Source organism: Pholcus phalangioides, unplaced genomic scaffold, assembly GCF_987345545.1.
Source record: "Pholcus phalangioides strain wild (caught in Gottingen) unplaced genomic scaffold, Ppha-v1.0 ptg000017l_1, whole genome shotgun sequence".
In the NCBI taxonomy this organism is placed as follows: domain Eukaryota; kingdom Metazoa; phylum Arthropoda; class Arachnida; order Araneae; family Pholcidae; genus Pholcus; species Pholcus phalangioides.
The window spans coordinates 15,194,025-15,215,859 of NW_028301610.1; the positions used below are offsets into that span (position 1 = coordinate 15,194,025).

The 21,835-nt window shown below is 36.3% G+C and overlaps 1 protein-coding gene across 3 annotated transcripts in view; it reads right to left on the reverse strand.

The window, feature by feature from the left end:
- LOC149072430 (uncharacterized) overlaps window positions 1-21,835 on the reverse strand; it is a 145,185-nt gene that overhangs the window by 99,343 nt on the left and 24,007 nt on the right. Inside the window, exon 2 of one of the 3 annotated variants that reach the window (XM_089246217.1) lies at window positions 20,552-20,672. The exons of 1 other annotated variant lie outside the window; for it this stretch is intronic. The gene's annotated coding sequence lies outside the window, so the exon portion shown is untranslated. Of the gene's footprint in view, window positions 1-20,551; window positions 20,673-20,799; window positions 20,849-21,835 lie in introns of those variants that run through there. One more of the 3 variants, XM_089246220.1, reaches the window with a different exon arrangement.

Sequence of the window (21,835 nt, forward strand, 5' to 3'; positions counted from 1 at the left end):
GTACCCTTCATAACTGCCCAGTATCGTCCTCACGTCCACCGAGAGCTATTTCTGATTGATGTCTTGCACGTGACAGTTTTTGGTAACGGAGCGAAACGTATTCAGGGTTTGGCTCCATAGTTGAAGGTCGCGTTGATCAAAAGGTTTCAAGAATGCGCACTGAAGGATGATTAACGCTTTGTGTTTGTGACCATGAGTTCGCTCTTCAGAAAAGATTCTTAAGAACCATACTTTGTTTGGGTAATATAGATGGCACGTGTAGTATCAATGAGTTTTGACACTTCCAATAATTTCTGTCCGTTTTTCATGGAGATACAACTTTACACTATTTCGGAGACAAAGATCCGCATAAATATTTACATACGGAATATACAGAAATGTCGAAAAAAATGGTTAAACAAAAATATACGAGTAATAGATATTTAATGAAAATTTAGAATGACAATGCTCATTACTTTGAGGGCACGTTTGATTTGGGACCCTGGTTGCCAGCAGGTCCCAACCATCAAATATAGAGTTTAATCTCATCGACACAAGAACATATTTCTCTATTTCTCGGCAATACTGGCAATGGTGAATTTGTAGAGATCTTGACAATCAATAAGTCAAACAACATTGTCTAACCGTTCGTGGTGACAATTGTTTTTCCCGTACACAGTATCGTCTGGGTTTCCCACTGCCTTTTGGGTCCGTTTGACTAATTTGGCAATGAAATGAAAAACTATGGAATTAGGGTTAGTCGAATTGGTGCGTCATTTAGAAACAGCGCCGATATATTTGGGGAATTCAATCTTTAATTTGCTCGCCGAGTGGAATATTCCATCACCATTGACTGTCATGACTACTGACAGGGGGGAAGTACCAATCCATTAGTTACTCCTGAGTACTTAGTTTTATTTGAATGATATTTCGAGCATACTAAGACTGATTCAGCCTCTCGAACATCTGCATTGTTAAGTACGGATCTTCATAGTTCGAATTAATCTAAACAGACTTCCAGTCCACGTAGATGACTCTGGCGGGATAGAAATGACCAATCAACTAAAATATCGATTTGCGCCAACATTTGAGAGTCACTTACGAAGTTCAACTTACTCTTCCAGGGTATACATTAAGAACATTTGAAACTTATACATGATATAAAATATAAATTTGAATTTAAGTACACAAATTTAAACACTCGCAGTAGGATTGGAGAGCAGGCACGTCCTGTTATTTTTCGAAATTCATCACCGAAATATCCTCGAAGCTGAAACTGTCTGGTACAGGATTTACTGGAGCAGAAATTTGTTGAGCAAATCTTATAAAAGGGGAAAAAAATGCAATTTTTACTCGCATTTTCATGAATAATTTATGTGAATTCTCCTGGTACGCGTTCTGAAATTAGAAGAGAGGCATGATGGGAAAAAAGAGGTGGATAGGCGTACGAGGGTTTTGCTTCCTGCACCCTAGTAATCATATAAGAGAAGAGGAAATTTCCGGGATTGGGTTTTGCAGTAATTTACTTACTTTCATGATATTGAAAATGATCAAAAAAATAAAAAATTGGGAATGGAAATTCAAACGAAATCTTCCTTCTGATGCAAAACTTCAAAAGATAATCAGCTCATAAATTTCTAATACTGAAAGCGATGGTTTTCCTCCATTTTACTTTATATGTTTAGAATACCTATAAAAAGTTTTCTACTAAAGAAACTTGGTGTTATTAGGATTCATGTCGGAATGCTTTACAGCTGTCATCGTTAGCTATGTTCAAGGCATGTATCGAATGCTGGGATTGTGTGCTCCCAGACTTTCATTAAAGAAAGCATTAGAAAATTAGATTTTGAAACGTATCTGGTCTGAGAGTTATGATGCGAGCCAAAATGTTTTAAACAGCTCGTTTCATATTTATTATGCGCCATTCATGTATGTATGTATGTCGTCTAGGATGGTGTATACTTTGTTCTGAATGCGTCGGTACATTTACATTCGAATTTGCGATCAGTGGTGAATACGCACGTTGAAGAATTTCAATACAAATTGTTTGTGGGGTCTCAACTTTTAACATGGGGAAAAACTATCCTCTAGATAGTAGAAATAGTTAAAAAAAATAGAATATACAATAAATTAATGGTTAAATATATCTTATGCCAGTATAGTTATAAAAATATCTAAAACTCAATTTTTTTGAAAATTTTCAGAAAAATGCATTGAAAAAAGCTCGCGCGCAAGATAAAATGGCATGAAATCAATGTAAAGGAATAAAAAGCGATTCAAAATGAAGGAAATGTTCATGAAATTGAGTCAATGAAATCCCAATCTTTTGCTTCATTTCATATGAACTAAACAGTTTTCTTTATTTTGAATCAATTTTTATGCAATTACATTGATGCCGTGCTATATCATCATGCGCGCCAACTGTTTTTAAATTTACAAAAAATTGCCCGCTTTATCATAACTAGGGCGATATGACTCGTACACGAAAAGTTTTGTAATTTTGCCCTTCTTTCCATTTTTTCCTTTTTTTAAAAACCCCATTTTCTTCAACAAACCTTACTAATTCATAACCCTTACTAAAATAGGGAACGAGTGTGTGTGCGGTAATTATGACTATAAATATTAATCTCACATATTTGCCATGTTCAATGCCGACTTGATATGTCTGGGTGAACCCATTCTTAAGTGCAGAAAGGACCTCGTGAAAATGAGATGTTATAATTTTCGACAGCGAGTATGAAATTTGGTATCTGCTACACACTCTAGCCAAGTAGAGACTCACAGAAAAATCACTTTGCCTGTGGTGCCACTAAGGGCCGTATTCACCGACGTGGTTTAAACTGTAGTCACAATTTTTGGATGAGAGATCAGCATAGATTGGTTAAAAACCTGAATTTAACCAATCCGTGTCGATCTCTCATCAAAAAATTGTGACTAAAGTTTAAACCATGTCTGAATACCGCCCTTTTGTGCGCATCAGGAGAAACAGGACAACATTTTTATTGAGTTTTTGTGAGCGTAGGGTGTCCATATAAAAAGTTATTTTTTATTTTAAAATAATCGATCTCTCACCAAAAAATTGTGACTATAGTTTAAACCATGTCGGTGAATACCGCCCTTAGACGGCCGTATTCAAACTTTTTTTTTCTCGCCAATGGTTAGTTTAAAGGGCGATTTGTCTGACAATTGGCGACGTCCTGTATTTATGATCTTACAATTTCCCACATTTTTCCTTATCAAATATGGTCACCCCCTGAATATAAAAATTTCATGCACACTACTTGATTGCATCTCGTATTTTTCATAATTAAAAGGTAACGCCACCTTTATTACAATGACAGGAATCTTCGACGTCGTTATAATCGAATTTATTTTTATATATATGAAATTTACAGATTCCATTTTCCTCGAGCGGCCGCGGAGCCCCGGTTGAGAATAACTGTGCTAATCCATAGCCAGGGAGCAAAAAAATCCAGAAATGTGTGCCCCGTATAAAGATATCCACCGTACGACAACCTTTCTCCCTGTCTGACGTATTCTAAATCTACACCCAAGGCTTTCCCCAGAAAGTTGTAAAAATAAATATCAATATTTACTAAATTCAGATGTCTTAATTGAAAACGCATTTTCATTACGATAACTATAAATACGTTTGAAAATTATAACTGTTTCCTAACGAATCTCTAGCAGTTCCATAATACAAAAGAATACTGCCGTAAAAATCATACTGGATTGATTTCGACACAACTTCACGTCGAACTTAACATCCCAAGAAAACTAGATTAAATTCAATAAATTTCTTCGAAATCTCTCCAATATGTTTCTTTAAACAATGTGATCTCTTTTATTCCGGATGAGGAAACTTTTACGTTCCGATGCTTTGTTTTCGATTGAACGATAGAAAAGAAAATGTGGTAAACTTCCTTGTTGAAATTCCGATTTTCCGGAAAAGCTATTTCTTAGGATTTCTTTTTATTTTATTTTGGAAACAGCAACAGTTTCTGCACCAAATATCAAAAAAAAAAGTCTGAAATAGCGTATGCCGTTCAAGTGACACTGATGAAAACTTTGCTTTTATTTTTTCTCGAGTCCAAGCTGTTTCCAAGAATATCTGGAACTGTTTTTGTCCATTCCGACGTTCTCAGAATGCGGACGACAAACAAAAAGCGGTGAGATTCCAAGAATGTAAAATAAAGCCAAAAAAAAAATAAGTTAGAAAAAGAGAAAACGAAACTAACATTCCCCCTACCGTTTCCATCTCTTCGTCACAATGTCGACAAGGGGAATAGGAAATGGAACCTATCAGCCTCCTATCGAGAAGCAAATGGAACAGGATCCGTAATATTCTTTCCTGTCTAATGCTTTTCCCCCCGTCTTGCATATTGAGTTAGCTGAAATCTCAACGAAAACTGATACCAAAGCAGTACGGAATCTTTTCCTTTTTCTAAATATACTTGCAGCATCAGCAAATGGAAAAAAAAATCCTCGACGTTCAAAAAATATTCTTAAAATCAGTGATGTTCAGAACATTCAGTGAAATAACTATTATATATGTACTACTAAGACCCCCTTATGTCGAGTCCGTTCTGGTTGATGTATAGTTATTTTATATGTGTAGATATGAACCCATGTCCTGACTGATTCATCACCACCGAAGCTATACATATGAAATTTAATCAGTAGTTTTATTTTACGATGCAAAGACTTACCAAAAAGGAATTTGTCAAAATTCAGCCCCTCAGTGGGTCATAAGCGGTTCAAAGGTTATATGGAGAAATCATCGCCGAACCGGAACCGCTGGAGCTATAAATATGAAATTTCAAATCGATTCGAACGAATAAAAATTCAAGTACTCTTAAAAATAGAAAAAAAAGATTTTTGTATCCGAAAATACGGGAAATATAGGTCATTATGGAGTCACCCTACTTATTACACATAAAAATATTCCCTATATTTTGAATGCCATTAACGCTTAGCTTCAATCTACTTTTCGAGCTGATTTTAGATTTCATGAAACCGCTATGAAAACTATTATTCCTGCATAAATTTCGGAATGAAATACGTATTACGTCTAATGATCATCGTTTAACCATTGTATTCGGTCATTTTCTAATCTTACGAAACTTCGTTTCCCAACAAAACGTCTCGCAAATACACTCCCGCCTTTGACCCGAAACTTTTTTCTCATCAACATTTAATATTCCGCTCTGTTGCAGTAAACCTCGAATCAGTGAAAGAACATGACACGTCGAAATATAATGCACAAAATCCACAAAACTTTAAAACACTTAACCGAATTAAACCGTAAGTTACAGACCTTCAACGAGATAGTTCCACAATTCTGAAGTTTGATGCGACTTGTTTCGTGGAACTTTTCGATACGAGTTGTATGTGTATAAGAGTATGAATTATAAAATGCCAGCCAACTTCAAACTAAACCCATTGGGCTACAAAACGATCCATTTAAAAGCTCCTGATGGCGTAGATCCTCTACAAATAGCAGTTGGGAAACGCAAACACTACTAAATCAGTACGTAAGGCAGATTGCATCGAAACACTTCAATATTCTATAATCCAGAAGCCGTGAATTGGATCTCTAAAATTCAGTATTTTACGCTATATTATAATACAGCGTGTTTAACCCAAAATCGTGAAACAGATTTACTAAAATAATTAAGATTCGTCAGTCATTTGACAAATGACTTTATAGTCGGCAAATACAGGGGGGAATCAGAACATATGGGAAAAACGTTGAGAAAATGCATTCAAACGAGCAATTTTTGTTCTATCCATGCATGGTCGTAACGAAAGCGGTGAACCACTAGACGGCACTGTCGTGAAACGTATAAAACTGGTTTTGGCACTTATTTCTATTGTGAGTTGCAGAAGGATTGGATGGTTTCACGAATCAGGAAAAAACAGACATGGATTTTGTGTGTGGTACTGCGGAAGTGGATGCTCTAGAAGCCCAACGAAAATACTGGACGTGTTTCCTGACAAGACGCTTGCCAGATCGAAAATTCTTTGAGCAATGGCACAGGTGTCTGTTCAAAACGTTTTTTGTTTCAACCTGGTATGCCCTGTATCTTCATGCCGCTAACAAAGCAGCCCGTCACTGATAGACACCGGTGGTCACTCCATGAATTTTCAATCTGGCACGCGTCTTGTCGTAAAAAACCCGCGGTACACTCTTTAGGCATCCAGAGCATTCCCGTCAGCAGCACCATATATGAAACGGATATCTGCTATTATTCGATTCGTGGAACTAGAGATCCCGTCTTCATTTCACGAAAGCAGATTGACGCCAAAGTGCAAAAACCACCGCATTATGGGTTCAAACTGACAGCTCCGTCTAGTGGTTTACCGTTTTCGTTGCGACCATGGATTGTATGAAAAGAAAATTTCTCGTGTAGATGGGTGTTCTGTATCACTCCTTAAAGTTTTTCCTGCAAGTTCTGAATCACCCTGTACACACATTTATAGATCGTGTTTTTCACAGGTGAATCATAACTTGCATCTTGCAGAATAGACCTAACTAAAATCAAAAAACATGGAGATCTGAGAACCCACATCTCTTCATCAAATCATTTCTGCATCTCACAAAAATGGATGAATTGACTATGCGGCGAACAATCACACTAATTTCTTGGTCACAAGTTGCAGAGGTCAAGCAAGATATGAGGATGTGTATGGTCTTACACGAGGATGAACGAGACTGCTGGATACAAGACAGTACATACAACCTGCCATTTCACCATGGCAATGCTGGAAGAATATTTGGTGACAATCTCAAAACTAGCTTCCGGATGTTACCATCTCGGACTATTTTCTTGTGAAGATATTAAAAACAGGAAAAAAAAAAGAAGTCCCTAAAGCCGAGCCACACAAAAAAACCAGTTTGTAATGGTAAAATCACTTCAGCTAAGGCATTTAGAAATAAGAGCACACTCATCATCCTCCATCTCTGAACAAAAAAACTTGTGACGGAGTCAATAAAAAAACACGATAGGGAACAGCGATTGGCCATAGCGACAATACTGACGTCATACAAAGATGGCGGAAAAGTCAGCACAAGGGAATTCCATTCTGAGAAAAACCAACTAATCCGCAATTTTTTGAAAAATGTGGCGACAATATTATCGCTACAGTCAATAGCCGTTTCCTATGTTGGTTATTTTAACGATTTGCCGTCACTGAACAGAAACCGGTTTTGCCACTCTAACGTAGAGTGCAAACTGGACCGATACGTTAAGCTGTACAGCCTAAAACTCGACACATGGATTGGTTAAAAACCTGAAATTCAGGGTTTCTCTAACCAATCCGTGTCGAGTTGCAGGTTGTATCGCTTATCGGCTCCCATAATTCTTGAAACCCTCATAGATACTGACCATATATCCCAATTCACCGGGACGTTGATTCTCTCCCTTTCTTCCCCCCCCCCCATTAAATGTGCTGGTCCGTAAGCACTTTTTGGAACGCTTGTTTCGATTTTAATTACACGATAATGACTTATCGATAATCATTTTTTAAATATTGTATATTGTTTTTTGACGTATTTAATGTTTCGAGCGAGGTGATTTTCGTGTACAGGGTGATTAAGAAAATCATTCGATTTCAAAATGATTCTACTTGAAATTGACCATTAAAAAATTTTTCATTAAAAGGTAGACATTTTCCCCCTTATATTCACATATATTACTTATTGTGTGTTCTTAATTTTTGAAAAATATGCAATTTTAAAATCGGTTGATTCTGAGTCACCCTGCGTAAATATTAGCTTGATATATTGATTATTGAATTTGGATAAAATAGCATTGCACGATACATATTAATTAGCTCAGCTAATTAAAAAGGCATTGTTTTAGTTTTATATTTTTAAAATAAAAATGAATTTCTTATATGGACGTTTTTATATTTTGGAGAATCTCTTACTTTGGGAACCACTGGCTTATCTTATCGGTCTAGTGTGTTCCCGGCACAAGGCGGAGAGGGATGAATCTGTTCGTTATATTCTAGGTGTCTTAGCCCATGGTTTCAAGAAGCCTTAACCTAAGCCACACCTCAGAAACAGGTTTTGTTTAGCGGCTGGGCTTAGCATTGCGGGTGTAGAACAGGCTTTAAAATAGCTAAAGAGTGTCACCCTGGCCGTCCAGAGTTATTGACAATGGAAAAGCTTCATCAGCTCTCGTGAGGTACATTTGTAAACGTGGGCAAGTACATAGGAATTCAGGTTATTCCGGTGGATAAATTTTAAATTGAAAAAGCACTATATTCTTCCACCAAAATTATTACGGTTTACCCCCAATTTTGACCTTTTATAGTGCATACAGACACTAAAAACTACAAAAAATACCCTATAATCCAAATATTACTGAAATATCGTTTCCGATACCGTAAACTGAAGTCACGTATCACTGAAATAAATCCTATTATTTGATAGAGGAAAAAATAAAACTGAAATGAAAACCAAAATTTTTTTTTTTGGCCATTTTATTTAGGTTTTTCAGTTATTTTTCATTTCTCCATTTTGGCTTTATCCCCAAAAAAGTTTGCCGTGGCGTCAAATCTAGCACGTCGTCGATATATTATATCGCCATCTCTATATATATATATTGCTTTTTTTCCTGTATAAGGAGTGCTTGGCTTGGCTTGCAGCAACTGAATCTGGATGGCATTGTTGAAGATGTTATCTTTTCTCTCGGTGAAGTCACTCGTTCTCTTCAAACTCGCCCCATCTTTACCACACCCATTTTTTTATACTTGGTCTTCTATTTGATTCTTTGTGCGTGTCTTTCCAGGAGAAATCCTCGTTTTCCTTTTCCTCCTGTCCGGGATAGCTACGAGGGCGAAAGAAAAAAAATGTATCTGGAGCGCGACTTTCATGTCGATCATTTATTTCCGTTGAAGGGGACCGAAAACAAAAAATAATAATGTTGGTTTTATTGGGCAGTTTCCTACTATTGGTTTATACATATACTTTCCAACGCCGTGTTATTGTCCGTACTTAAGCCCGGAGACGCCGGAAACCATTCGAAGAGCAAATTCGATTGCAATTTCGGTGAAGTGTATACATACATACTTTCCCCGTGTTGAGAGTAATCTAGATAATCTCAATGAAGTTCCATTCTACACGTTCGATTGCTAGGGTTGTTAATATGCAGGCAACATACTGCAGGCGATGCTTTAACTGATAAAGCAAAATGATTGTCATCTCAATGGATTTGTCATAACTTGGAAAATCGTTGCATCAACGGGTTTCCATCTGTCAAATTTCCCCTATAATTCTCTGCAATAATCCTTCTTGATTACAGATGGAACTAGATTGTAATTGTTTTCTCCATCTGAGATCGGAAATCTAGGCCGAATTTCCACCGTTGGCACAATTCCTGAAAAAGAAAAGGCTTTATTAAATTTCACCGTTAAATTATCCATTTCGAAATTTAGAATTGTATGAAGCTTTTAATGTGTTTCTTTGCGATATATATATATCCTCATGAAAAACTAATACTATTGAAATGAATATAAAGGTACGAAATGACCGATTCTATAGGGCAGTTAGCCAAGAGTGAAGTTTGTTGAAAAACATTTTGGTTAATATATCTAAAAACTCCGTAAATTCCCTTACAAATTTGAAAAAAAGAAATTGACAGACAAAAGGACTTACCATATATTTTAACGTCTCCACGAATTTCTGGCCTATACATCACCTAGGCTACACTTACATGCACGCACTAACAATACAGAAGCTGCAGCTTGACTTGGAAAAAAACATGCAAAGTCAGATAATTAATTATAAGTGTAATAAAGCTTTTGATTAGCTGAAGATCAATCAACTAAAACTGCGCATGTCAGATACAGGATGATTATAATTAAAGTTCCCGTACTCTGAAAATAGTTTTTCAAAAACTACTCATCCAAACAGCCTATTTTTCAGGATATCTTAACGAGACCATGAGGGAGAGATTTATGTAATAAAAAAAAGTTCAATTTTTGACCACCAGGTGAATAGTGTTTTAATTGCATTTTCTTTTTTTCCCATGGTCCATATAGCGTATATACCAAATTTCAGTGAAATGCATGCGTCCACCAGAACGGACAGCGGAACGGAATGTAGCGCCCGTCGGTTTACTGACACGCTACTCAGACCTATGTAGAGCCCGTTCTGGTGGGCGTATTCCTGTTATACAGAGTGTTCTGTTAATGGACCGACAAACTCAGGGTTGTTAGTAGGCATCAAGAGGAACAGAAATTGTAATGGAACATGGTGTCGCAAACGACGTTGAGAGGGTGAAAATCGCGAAAAACGCAAGCAGGCTCCGAGTTCAGAGGAGACGAAAAGTGGAATGCCAGTTGATCGCTGAATACGTTCGCTCATTATATCTGACGTCTCACCATATCCTATGAAGTCACCTTAAATCACTCGTTTATGCGATGCTTGTGGACACACCGGGTCTCAGAGGATTGTCGTCACTGCGGCAGACATCAAAAGCATACCCGATATCTTCGAGCTCGTCGGGGGAATCATTTTTACGCCGTTGTAGACTACAGTTACGTCAGCGGCCACCACCTTCCAACAACTCTTGTAATAATTAATGAACATCTTTTTGTAGTTATTACTGTACTTTTTGTCGTTCCAGCGTGACGTCGAAACTGCATGCGTTTTTCGTGATTTCACCCTTTCAACGTGGTTTGCGACACCATGAAGAATTGCATGCAATTGTTTCTCTTCATGTCTACTAAAAACCCCGAGAGTTTGTCGGTCCATTAACAGAACACCCTGTATACGTCCTACGGACCATGAAAAAAAAGGAAAATGCGATAAAAAAAGCGCCACTTTTCACTTGATGTGCAAAAATTTAAATATTTTTTACTGCATAAATCTCTCACACGGTCTCATTAAGATACCCTGAAAACTTGACTGTTCGGATGAGAAGTTTTTGAGAGAAACTATTCAGAGTGTACGGGAACTTGAATTATAATTACCCTGCATATCTAGACGATCGATACACGATGAAAGCATACGATTAATTCAATTAGAAATTCTCGGTTCAGTGATACAGAAAGCGATAATCATATCCATCGTTTTCTGTTCTTTGTAACCGTTCAATGACGCAGAAAAAATCTAAGCATTCCACAGCGTTTCTAGAATGTCCTTATCAAAGTCTTTTCAACCGTTGGTTCTAGAAACATACCTTCAATTAGGAAAAAAGTATCCAAATAACGTGTTCATTGTAATTATGTAATTTCTTTTACTAGTGACCGTATATGCACAGAGATGCAAAATTTAGTATTTTTATATGGTCTCCAACTTCTGACTAGAAAGTTACCCTATCTCTTCTGAGCTCAACAAAAAAAAAGTTTTTTAAGTGCAATATTGCCAAAAATGAGCTCAAAGCGCTGAAAATGAGGGAAAGAATAGCATTAATTAAGGGACAATTAAAAAAAGGGTGAACATTCTTTTCCAGTTAATTAAACCTTTTCCCCAAAACTTTCGATCAGCAGAATTGAGATCTCAATATCTCAGTGAATATTGCACTTCGAAACATCAGTTTTGTTGGACTCAGGAAAGACAGGACTACAACTGTTTAATTAAGATACAAAATTTCATTTTTAAATGCGTGGTTCCTTTATCTCAGTACATGTACAGCCCTTGGAAAATAAATGACATGAAAAATGGGTACGTTTCTAATTGTAAGTATATCTCATTCACTCCTCAAGCCCGGAGGAGATGTAGAATGAATCCGATCTCGTAGGAGACTAAAATAGAATCGTCGATTTTTGCAGATATTTAGTTAAAAAATTAGTTTAAAAGTTAAAATTAAAAATTATATATTAATAAAATATAACGTCTTATCTATAATATTTTATAGTATCACCTGTATTACCTAAAAACGTTATATTTTATTTTTGGTAAATTTTTTTCTTTTTCTCTTCTACCACGGCCCAAAAATCGGATTTATAACTCGGCCTCGTCTGCTGTAACAAACTACCAACTCAATTATACTGGGCATTTTAGCTCGAAGGTACTGTGACGCTCTTTAGAATAATATCTTGAATCCCCACGTGTTAAGCAGCAAACGTTTATCACTCACAAAATATACGTAAATGAAAATAATATACAGTAACAGTTATGATCGTACAAAGCCACATTATTCCACTTTCGAATGATACCAAACAGAGATCGTGTATAATGGATTGAAAAATCATAAGATATGCAACTGGCCAACGCGACGCACTGAGCTCGACGTTGCGGGGGGTTTTAACCAACGACTGGGAATAAAAAAGCCTAGGTAAGGGCATTATGGACACGTTGTATAGAATACTAATGAACGTAAGCGATTGTAATGCAGAGTCACTGAGCAAGAGCAGCCGGGTCAATCGGATTTTTGGTGCTTCAATTCTTTGGGAGTACTCAATCCTGAATTTTCACGCGTCGTATAATTTAGGTTGTGTTATTTTAGTCGTAAGCCTATAGCACAACTAGAGCAGAAGACGTACGATAAACTTTTATGAAGCTGAAATTGATGTAAACCGGCACGATATAGATTACCACCCCCTAATACCAGTGTGCGTCGCAACTCCTAGGAACGTTAACATTTGTCAGGGCATCGAGGTCAGCTGGCAATATTGATGTATGCTTGTTCGATGCTTTGGTGGGATTTTGCATAAGAGGTTCTTTGATTACCCTGGGGAACCGCGGATTACCATTTTCCACGGCAGGGGAGCAGCGAGGGAAACAAAAGCTTGAAAACCACTACGTTACTCCCAACTCCCAAGATTTCCCCCATGGAACCAGGATTTGTAATAAAAACCCTGCCAAGGCAACCAAACGAATCATAAGCAGTCGCAGCTCAAAAAACACTTGCAATTCCTTCCAAAAAGAGATATTCCTGTACGGCATAGTTGACCGTATTTAAAAAGTTCCGCACGTGTGAGTTTAATGACTTACAAAATCCTTCAAAATCAAACTCCACGAGTGAAAAATACTTATATTTTCAATCTCGACTCTAAGCCTTATAAGATTTTATTTCTTTTATAGAATTCACATTGAAGTAAAATTTGTCATAAACACGAGGCATCCAGAAAGAGTAACAAATTTCACTCGTTTGTAAGTGTGTGTATATATATATATATATATAACCGTAATTCAATAGAGTTCAAAAAATAAAAATATCTTATATTTCTGATTTTGCCACACACAAATAGCTTTATTATTTCTCTAATTCGAAAAGGAAAATATATAGCGAGTGTACTGACAGGCGGATGGTCGCATATGAAAGCAATGAAAAAATATATATATATATACACAGGAGACTGGAATTACTTGCAATAATACGAGGCGACATCCTGTCCGCGACGAGAAGAGATTTCAAAAGAAATTCAAGAAGTCGGTCTCGATTTCTAAGGAAAAGGAAAAGAAACTGCAGCATCTTGAAAAGACCCGTTTCCTCCACTGTGTGTGTGTATTCCAATTCATCCTTTTCCAATGGATATAAAGAGACAAGCGCAAACTGAACAAACTACGAGAGAAACATCTTAAATGTTGGAATTTCCCACGATCCCGTCCATATTTTTATTCTTTTATGTAAACAAATTTGATTTTTTGTTTAATAAGGCAACAAAAATAAGGCACGCCGTTGTAATTTAATTCGTATAGCTAGTTTAACAAATTGCAAGCAGAGACTGGGATCTATATCCAATTTCGGACTAATGTAAGGGTACGAACATAGTGCACGATTTCTTTCGATTCTCGGAATCGGTGCAGTTGCCGATTGGTTAAAAACCTGAAATTCGGGTTTTTAACCAATCCGTAACGATCCAGCGCGTGCACTATGTTCGTACCCAAACACCTTCAGCTGCAGAATGTTGCCGAGTTTGGCAATTATTTTTTCACATTTAGAAAACAAGGGGAAAGACGGTTTTGTGACAGGTAATATTTGTGGACCTAATATGCCGAGAGAAAATAAATTCCAAAAACACACACTGAATAACTATCATTTACTTAATGGAAACAAATTCATAACACACTGCTTTGTTAAAGAATTTTTTTTCAATAATATTGAATCGAAACAATTCAAGTCAAAAATACAAAGTATAAAATAGAATTATCGCCTTCTAGAAATGGTTTCGATCATGTGTTATATATATTCCGATATTGCTTCTACGACGAAGAGACTGGCCAGTGAATTTTTGTCCCAAACACCTAAATAAACTGGACGGATATTTCAGAAAACTTGAAATGCAGAGAGCTTATTTCGTAACATATTGAAGTTGTCTATTATTCATTTTTAATTTGCAAAAAAGCATTCGTTCACCACTAATTTTAATCTGGTAACTGGCGTTTGTTATCCATTCGGTGCACTATAATTCAATTAGTTTCCAATGGATATAAAAAAATGAGCAATGAAATAGCTAAGTTCTGAATTTAGTTTCCCCTAACCGTATAACAATTTATATTTTATGAAAACAAAAATTTACGACTATATTGAACAAGTTTTTTTCAATCACATTGCACTCTAACTTAAATTTTCTCGATTCAAAGTATTCATTCCCAATATTGCTTCTATAAACAGACCGAATTAAAGTTTTCTTCGAAACGAATAGTAACACCCGAAAAAGATGGATATTTCAGAAATATTAGATGCAGAGCTTAATTCTAATATATTGAATTTGTTCTTAGTCATTTTTCATGTATACGATTAAATTAATGTGACGTTTGCGTTTTTTTTTTTTTCTTTTTTTGCCCAAAACTTAGTTTGATTCGGTAATTGGAATTTGTTAACCAGTTTATGAATTCTCCGTCAATTCGTTTCCAATGCACATAAAGAGACGAGCGCAAACTGAACAAACTAAGAAATATCTTAGAAGTTGGAAAATTTTTCCTACCATTTCTTCTATATTTTTATTCTGGTAAACAAATTTAATTTATACAAAAATTGCCACGTTTTTAAGACAAATAAATTCAATTGGTCGACGCTTCAATTGGTCGAAATTTAATTTCTTTACCCCATCACCAAAAAAAAAGCGAAGAGTTCGTGTATTTAATGTGTATGCCTAATTTAACACATTGTAAGCGAGACTCGTGTAATCATCTTTCAGCTTAGAATATTGTTGAGCGAGGCAACTATTTCTCACATTTGGAAATACAGGCAAAAAACCTTTGTGGTAGGTAATATTTGTTGACTTGATTTATTGAAAATGAGGAGTGAAATAGAACACAAAATTCAGAATTTAGCAAACTGTGAATGAGCATTATATTTTTATAAAAACACAAAAATTCACCATCTTGAACAAGTTCTTCACAGTGACATTGTTATTAAGTACGGATGCAAAGTATGAATTCTGGTCCACACCCACAGCGCTACGCCACTCCAAGCCATGCAAAAACCGGTTTTTGACAGCAAAATTAGACAAAATCACCCCAGGCACAATTCAAAAACCGGATTTTGCGCGGCTCGGGGCGGCATAGCACTACGGGTGTCGATCAGCATTTAAATATAACGCTACCATTCACAAATGCTCTTCCAATCAAGAAATCTTTATTCTCAATATTACTTCTGTGAACAGAATGGCCAAAGGAGATTAGTTTGAAACTAATAGCGACAACCGAAAACTTGGGATATATCAGAAAAAATTAGATGCAGAGCTCTTTACAGGTTTGTGAGTTCATTAAAACCATTTTTGGTACAAGAGGCTTTTTTTGTCAAAAAATCATTGATTCCGTAATTGACATTTCTCAATATAGTTGAACCATCTGTCACAGTTTACGTGTTCACAACATTTGAAACTACGAATTTGTTGATGAGACACTTTCATTTATTAGCCCTTTGTGGGTTAATTTTTAACCAGAGGTTTTGTGGTACTTCGTTGGTACAGTTCGTACTTTCTATCGTTCCTCGCAATGAGGAAAGCCCCTGGATGCTAGCTATTGCGGTTTTTGCATAGCTCATGAATTCTAAGATGCAAGGAGTTATAACAACCGGTATAGCTCATAAGTACTGGCTATAAATACCGGTTTCTTTTGGAGGTCAATTCCACCTCGACATAGGACCGCAAAAAATTAATGTACGTCATATACACCATCCTCTTTTTCTCTGGATGCACCAAGTTGCATGTAATGTGCTGCAATACATTGTGCGAATGATTGCTCAAGTGTGCCTGCCCCGTGCGTGGAACAGGACGTTTGAACGCAGCTCATTGGACACGTGACACATGGACTCGTTCCGTTTGGACGCCAGACAATCGACAGAAGGAATCATTACAATCGATCATTTACAATTTATTATTTTAAAATTATCTATGAATTTTCACAAAGTTGGGTGGTCAGCTCCGAATTCGGTTTGCAAGCGTCGATGAACTGCTTCTGCATAATTATTTGTGTGGGCTTCGTCATATACAGTGCGCTTATAACAGGACCAAAATGCTGTCTCAAACAGTGGTCGACTGTAGTGGTTGTTTCGACAGTCATCCGATGTATTTGTCTTCGGATAATTTAATACTAGTATCAAACTTCCGTCAATAGCTGGTACATTGTCATCTTCATTCACCCCTCGTAAAACATCGATTGTTACCACGATAATGGCCACGGGTGCCAAAGCAGGACTTCTACAAACGATATCCGAATCAGTGTTGTATCGATGAGTAAGATATTCAGATGCGAGAAGCTGCTTTATATTAGCTTACAAAATAGAAAAAACATTCGTGCAATCTGCATTTAAAAACGCACTCGAAAACGCGTTGCTCGCGTTGAAACCGCGACGTTCAAACAGGCTTCCACACAGCACCAGTCCAAATGTCTCGCGTCCAATGAGCTGCGTCTAAATGACCGCTTGCAAAAGTAATGCAACTGAGTGTGCTGCAGACGTAGCGGTATGGATATAAGACGTTTTGGAAATACATCTTAAATATGACTTTGAAAAAAAAAAAATGTATTTTCAAAGCAATTTTATAGAATAAAAGACGCTTAAAAACATACGTATTTAGGGTTTGATATGGTGAATTGAGTTGAACTGCATAAAATATCGATTTTATACACTTCGAAAATAAACTATTTAAGGTATGCCAGTTGTACCGAGCACACTGATGACAGGTATAACAGAAATAGGTATTCCACTATATTAAATCTTGTTAATGGTACAAAAAAGTACCATAAAGTAGTTATAGTGCAATAACTAATACGTGTAAAAAATTTAATTTCAAGTCTTCATTAAAATGCATCTTTAGTTCAATTATCCAAGATAATTTCTATGCGCACATTCGTGAATATTTTAAAAGTCATGCATATTTAACAGTTTTTCCTCTTCTTTTTTTTAAAAACCCAGCATCGTTTCCAGACTTTCTACCTCTTCCTTGAACATTCTAGAAAATACCAGAGGAAAGAAGCAACTCTTCCCGCTTTTCACAAAGAGCAATTTTTCTCCCGATCAAAAGGAGGAGATTCTCGCATTGATCTTATTTAAACAAATTAAATCATTCACCGTCACCGCGGCTTTTGAATAAATCAAGAACAAAGAACGATCCATTCTCTCGGGTTTGGCACCAGGGTGATTTTATAATTAATCTCTTTTACGTAAAAATCTTAACAATCGATCACAATAGATTCAATCTGTGGCGAACAATTCTCGAACTTTGATTCGGTTAACGTACAGTTTTCTCGACGATTCAACGGAAATTACAGTATATATAGAAGCAAAAGAAAAACCTATCTGTATATTCCACAGAATTCTTTCCGGGAATTCTCTCTCCTGTTGCCATCTCACCCCATGCTGCAGTTTTCCCTAAATGTTTCACACGTCAGCAAAATATGCCCACATAAAGATCAGGAAGAGCAAAAGAAAATGTAACATTTCCAAAATCAGAAATGTCTTCTTGTCTCAGGGGCATGTCAAATCTTTGGGTATTTCCTCCGGACTATAAGGTAAACCACAAATATATAGCCAAGATTTTTTCTTCGCTTTCATGTTTATGTGTCAGTTCATCCGGGCTTTTGACATTGCTTCTTGACAACATGGCCACGTATTTCTTTTCACCTGTTCTAGTATGCATGCTTTTTTTAGTATAATGAAAATAATGTTAGTGCACAGGACATTTCAGAAAAACCCATAATTTTGAAATGATAACTTGGAAACAGTAATAGAAAGATGAAAAAAGTAATTGGTTTAATGGGCAGGCCTGGAATTTCAAACACACTGATTTGGGAAATTGGTTACAACTTTTGCTAATAGATGGCGTCACACCCCATCGAACATTTCTGAACTGTATTTTTTGAACAATTGCAAACGATATTTTTCTATCATTTCATCTTTAGATCCAATAAAACATGAATATCAAACATTTTTCTGTAAAATACATTTCAGTAGTGAAATTGTGAAATGATTCCAGTTGGCAACAACTGGCATTTTGAAGGCAAATATTAAACTTATTTTTCTGAATTTTAAATAATATAAATCATTCTCTTATCACTTGAGAAATAAAAATTAATATTGGTGTCATTCAAATATACAGTAAATACATATAGGCTAGAATTTTCGAAAGCTTCACATGCAGTCAAAAATTAGAATGATAATGTGCATATCAACAAAAAGAATGAAGTTGAACTCACGCAAGTGATCGCGATAAAACAGTAAACCGCTAAAATCAATCACCAAAGAATAAACTGCAATATGCAATGCTAATTAGTATCATTCCCCACGAACGAAGGCCGTGAAAGACAAAAGCATTAGAAATTCCAATGTGAATAGCTAGGTGCGAAAGAGTTAAACAGTGAGTGACATGGTCCTTCGCAAACATCGATCAAATCGCACTGCGATGGATTCGAATAGCCGCCTTGCCTAGCAAACAGATGGCAAAGTGAAGAGTGGAGTTTAAATTCACTTTCCTATGTCTCTACTGCAATGGATGCGTATGTCTTTCAGATGGGCACTGTGCAAGCTGATACAGCATTTGAGGAATCTTGCTGTGAGCAATGACCTTCAAATGGCCACACAGGAAGCAGTAAAATAAAATGACTGTAGCCTCATCTGTCATTTAAAATTTCAATTACTTCTGCAAGTTGGTGTATTTAAAACACCAGGCCTACCCCGCCATCACTTGTTCCATCTATCTATAGTTATCACTATTTCCAAATTATGTCATTTTAAAGTTAGGGATCCCTTTCTGGAACACCCCGTAATACTGACTCCAAACCGATTTAAATGCTGTAACACTAGTTTCTTAATAATGAATATGCTTTTTATCCCCAAGGCTTATCGTGCCCTTCCTGTGGTATAACCAAACGAAAATATTTCCTGTTCACTCTCAGCTATAAAAAGTTATCAATTTTCATTACTAATAGAAAAAAGCACACAACGACTGTTTCCTGTTTGGTTTCCTATTCGAGAATATTTGTTCCGGATGTGTATTTTAAACGGCGTTCGACAGAAAATTAGTGTCTTTTTCCAGATGAGTGCAATGTAACTTTGAACTCTCGAAATTCATGGAGAAATCCGACAGTAGCTTGAAGAACATTGACTGGCGATTCAGGTTGATAAATTATGAGCAAAACATCTTGGCGAGACTTCTGCATACTGACAAGTTGCATTTCTTTTTCTAACACAAGGAGTATGACGTAAGATTGATCAACTGCTTGAATCCTTGCAATGTATCAGTCATTTAACTGGGCTTTCTTTGACTATACGTCTCGTATGTAACGGGATATTCCCTATTTCATTTTTTTTTGGGTGCCGCGTTTTTTCAATAAACGTAACTTAAATTCTTTCCAAAAGCAGTGGTGGATATAGATAATATGCATAATTTCACATTTTTCATGGTTTTTTTTTTTCATAAATTACGGAGCAAAACACGAAAAGCTCCTTTAACCTCACTATTCGAGTCACAATCAAGTATTATGATACTCTGTTATGAATGATAATTTAAAGGATTGTAATTATCATTCTGTTTAGTAACAGAATGGAAGTAGCGCCAAACTCCTGTGGGAGTAGCAAAACAGGTCAGAAGTATTTTCACATTGAATATGACACAATTGAGATGCATGCTAGCATTGCACAAAATTTTCATTTTACTCATTTTTCGCAGTTTTGTCAAAAAAACGAGTTAACTGATTGGATCTCCAAACTAAACATACGATAATATTGAATTCCACGAAAACAATGCACACTTATAGTAAACAACGCCACCATTCGAATTCTGAAAACGAGTTATGGTAAGATAAGTTTTACTTACCATCAAACTTGAAAAAAGGCATTTGATAAAATGGATTCATAGATTGTACTTACCTCACCTGAGTACAAGAAAAATTCAGGGTAAGCTAAATAGCTTATGGTGACTAGACCATGAAATGAGTACGTATTCGAATCTACCTAAGACAATTCCAGATTGCGAAACTCCCACAAGTAGTTAATTTTTCGCAGGTTCAATGGAAAACATCGAAAATGCGTCTTAAATTTGTTGGAACCATGGCCAACTTTGTGAAATACAGATTGAATTATAGAAATCTTAAAACTGATTGGAAAATCCAATTAACACACTAAAAACAGAATTTCTGATGCGAGATAAAAATCAAGGAAAAACTTACCTTGCCTTTTCCTCTTATTTTCACCAAGCGATCCCTTCAAACTGAGCAGCAGACCTTCGGGTAGCTTTTATTCAGTGTATGAATCAATTGAATTCTCTCACCTTCCGTGGTAAACAAGAAACTGAAAAGTGAAACAAAATATTCCGAAATATTTCTGATTGCTTTTTTTAGAATTAAATCTTGGGTGTAATTTAAAAAAAAAAATGTATTTCAAACAAAACAGAATCATTTCAAACTAGTTTAGTTACATGTTGAATCCCGAAAGTTTGGAATAACTTGAATATTTGGATTGTTTAATTTTAACCACTAGCTTCAAAATTTTCCCGAGGAATCTCAATGAGCATAACCCTTTTTTGTCCAATGGGGAAACGTAAACCGTAGGCTGTGACGTCATTTCCGGAGACAGACCGGTTTTCGCAGCGGAAATTACGTCACAATCCGGTTCTAACGTTCATTTATGAATAACGAGTTGCTTCGAAGGCCTTCAAAAAATACGTAGCTTAAACACAAAACTTCATAATCAGCCCCACACATGCTCATATTTTTCTCAACCGTTTTAAAATAATCCGATAGCGAGCTCGAAGTTTAAACAATAAAGGGCACGATAGCCATCAGTTGTCCCACTTGAGACGCTTGTACACTCGATTTATTTAGTTTTAATCTCACCTAGACTACTGAGCGGTGTACTGGTAGCCTGAAAAGTAATAATGATAAATTAGCTAATCTGTAAAATAGCTCTCTCTCTCTAGTGCTGCGAAAAAAACCGAATTAATTCATATTCCGTGTAAAACAATATGGATCCCTAATTTTTTTTTTTTTTGGGGGGGGGGGGGAAGGGAAGAGTCAAGGAGATTTTCCCGGTAATACACTCAAATTCAGCCATCTTAACCTGTTGTCATGAGCACCAAAAGTGTTTAATGTTCATGCCCGATTTAGTGCTCGCGAGCACTTGATCAGCGGTTCAATTAAATACTTTGTACAAATTGGATTCAATAATTACGATTATGCAGATTTCAGGCGCACGTATGTAAACCAAGGCTGGGTAAATCGCAAAAAATCTAGAAGCCAGAACAATTTTTTAGGAGCCGAAACAAAGACTCGAAATAGGTTGAAGGTCCCTTAGTTTTATATAGTGGATAGTACTCCATAAAGCAAGTACACAAAAAATTGACCCACTCATACCTTTTCCCAGGAATAAACTGGTACATAATTTTGGAATACAGGCTCCTTTTCCTTAGTGATCTACCCAAAGTTGTACAGAGCAATATCCTGTCTGCTCTATAC